This window comes from Elephantulus edwardii, unplaced genomic scaffold, assembly GCF_000299155.1.
Source record: "Elephantulus edwardii isolate Elephantulus edwardi_28Jun2011 unplaced genomic scaffold, EleEdw1.0 scaffold00028, whole genome shotgun sequence".
NCBI classification, from domain to species: Eukaryota; Metazoa; Chordata; class Mammalia; order Macroscelidea; family Macroscelididae; genus Elephantulus; species Elephantulus edwardii.
This window is the reverse complement of record NW_006399778.1, coordinates 19,428,117-19,431,377: the sequence shown is the minus strand read 5'-3', so window position 1 is coordinate 19,431,377 and position 3,261 is coordinate 19,428,117. Positions and strand designations below refer to the sequence as shown.

General features: G+C 46.1%; 1 pseudogene; it reads right to left on the bottom strand.

The window, feature by feature from the left end:
• Window positions 1-1,477: 1,477 nt before the first annotated feature.
• Window positions 1,478-2,012, bottom strand: LOC102876678 (annotated as a pseudogene).
• Between the last annotated feature and the right edge of the window lie 1,249 nt (window positions 2,013-3,261).

Here is a 3,261-nt window from a genome sequence, read left to right as displayed (position 1 = left end):
ATCAAATCCACCCAGAGGGGTGAGGGAAGACAGGCCTAGCAGTGTCTTGAAAGGTAAAAGCTGTGTGCACCAAATGGAGCATAGTTCTCTACCGTACACAAGTGGGTTTGCCTTGGCTTAGAATGGACTTGATGGCAACGAACAGCAACAATTCTGCAACCCAGTGTGTCCACTCCTAGGGGTTTATTGAAAGAAAGGAACATCTACCTGTGTCCAGGGGTTGGGACACATGTTCATAGCAGCTTCTTGCCTCATAACCCAGGCTAGAGAACAGCCTAGGTCTCTGTCACAGTGGTCAGATAAACAAACTGCAGGACATCCACACCCCTGACTATTTGTTGTGATTAGCTGCTATCTCATTGCCTCTGACTCGTGAGAAGCCCCATATAACAGGATGAAACATTCATTCCCTGGTCTGCACCGTCTTCATGGTCACTGGATGTTTGCTTCCTATTGTGTTAGACTATTTCCGGGAGGGTCCCCGTCATTTCTGCTGAAATCACTTTACCATCCATAGCATCCTTTTCTAGCCATTGGCCTTTCCTGATGGTGTGTCCACATTGAGTGAGTCAGAATTCCACTGCTAAGGAACATTCTGGCTGTTGAACTGACAACGATTAGCAGTGACCCTATGAAAAATGGATTGAAACCTTGCCCTGGTCTGCACCATCTTCCCAATCTCTGCCACACGTAAGCCCACTGTCACTGTGCTGGTCTAGCTCACTGAAGGTCTTCCTCTCTTTTGATGGCCCTCTGCTTTCCCCAGCATGAGATCTTTCTCTGAGGACTGGGCCCTCCTGACCACTTGCTCAAAATATGTTAGATGGAGTTTCACCAGTTTTGCCTCCAAGGAGCGCCCTGGTTTCACTTCCTTTGCCACAGATTTGTTTGATCTTTTGGCAATATATTCTACTCTTCGCCAACACCCCAAAAGGACCAATTGTTCTTTGGTCTTCAATATTCACTGTCTAACTTTCAGATGCGTAGAGAAGAATGGAAAATATTATAGCTTAGAGCAGGTGCACCTTTGTCTTTACAGTGACATCCTGCTCTTCTGCCCTTTAAGAGGTTCTTGATAGCATCTTTTCCCAAGGAAACACAACATTTCATATATTGGGTGGTGGCTGTTGTTAGGTGACATTGAGTTGAGTACGACTCATAGTGACCCTACGAACAACAGATCTGTAACCTGTCCTATCCTGAGCCAACCTCATCACTTCTGACACACTTGAGCCCGTTGCTCCAGTCACTGTGTTAATCCATCTTCCCCCCACCCCGAGAACTAAACAAACCCCAAATGTCTTTATTTAATATAGTTATCAATAGGGCTCAAACAGAGACTTAATTTAAAAAAAAACAAACAAAACAAAAAGGATGCATCACAGCTTCAGATATAGAGTCTTATACAGAAATCAAAGAGAGGACAGACCATTAAGGAAAAAGGAAGGCAATACAAGGACAGAGGCTGGAGACCGGGTCAGGGATCTTGGCTGGAGACTTGCTTTGAGAAGGTTTCCTGTGGGTACTTCTTAAAGGCAGGCGGGGGGTGGGGGGTGCGGGAATTTGGTAGAGTGTGTGTGCAAAGGGCTATCAAGGTTGGGTTCTCCTACAGGCTCTGGATGGAGAGGAAGATGGTTCTGATGTCATTCAGGGCAGACAACTTGTCTTTCAGGATGTCCAGGAGGATGTTACCCTGAGTCTCCACATTAGGATGGTAGCGGGGAGGAATCTCACTGCAGGTACGTTGTAAGGGTGGCTGCTAGTGAACTCTGAGGAGAGCTTATACCTCAGGTCATCTGTGCCAGTTCTCTGTGGATGGTCCCCACCCATTTAAAAAGATTGTCAGATTCAGGAAAGGCAGAAATCCCTTTGCCACCATGCATCATGCGGGTCATCAGCTCCTGCTGTAGCCTCTGGCCCATGGAGCCCCAGGCAGCACCCTTGCTAGGATCAGCCCCTTTCCTGGTGGCAACAAAGCTGGCTGTGGCTGGGTCAAGGTTCCGAGAGGCCATCTGATTGGCAGAAGACAACACAACTCAGAAGATACGACAGCAACTGCCGTGTTAATCCACCTTCTTGAGGGTCTTTCTCTCTTTCGCTGACCTTCCATCTTTCCATGCATGATCTCCATGTCCAAGGAATATCCTCTCCTAGCAACATGCCCAAAGGATGAGAGACAAAGCTTCATCATCTTCGCCTCCAAGGAGCACTCACTCTGGCTGCACTTTCTCCAAGACGTATCTGTTTGTCCTTTTGGCAGTCCATGGGATATTCAGTGCTCTTCTCCAACACCACAACTCAGAGGCATCAATTCTTCTTCAGTCATACTTTTTAATTGTCAACTATTAAACAGTGAAAGGCACAAATTACTGATGCAGCAGATACCATAGAGAACAGTAGAAATTAGACACACAAGTGCTTATGTGTTTATGAACTTTATGGACTGATAGGCAACATACTGTTAGACAGAGAAAGGCTTCAGACTGTCAATGACTTCATCTTATTTGGATGAACAATTAATGCACTTGGTACCAGCAGTCAGGAGCTCAGGAGCTGTTTTGGACTGAGAAAACCTTTAGTTGAGACCTCTCCGAATTATTGAGGAGTAATAATGTCCATTTGAGGACTAAGGTGCACCTGATTCAGGCCATGGTCTTTTCAGTCATTTGCTGTGCAGCTGAGAGCTGGACAATGACTGAGAAGGACAGGTTAAGAAAGATGACTGTGGGGACCTTCAACCAGGATGGTTGACCTGGTGACTGTGGCAGTGGGCTTGAGTATGTCAGAGTTTGTGAGAATGGCACAGGGTAGGACAGCGTTCGGCTCAGTTGTTCGTAGGGTGGCTATCAGTTGTACTTGTTTTGATGGCACCTGCAACAGGTCAGGCAAAACTAACCTCTGGTGACTGAAATCTCAGTGGCTGCCCAGGTTGATGAGCAGAAGGATTTTGTAGGATGATGGAAATACATCTTAATCTGGGTGTTGCTTATGTGGATCTATTTGGTTGTCAAACTCGTCAAGTTATAAGCTGTACACATAAAAGCTGTGCATTTTAATTGCATAGATACCTTAAACAAAAAGTTAGTGAGCAAATGCCCCAGGGCTGGGTGGGGCCCAGGGTATCTGTCTTTACACTAAATCCCACAGATAGTCCTGATGCCCAGCATCAACCAAAAGTTAAACTGGTTGCTGTCAAATCCATCCTAATTCATGGTGACCCCATGTGGGACAGCATAAAACTAGTTCGTCATTTTCTTGACT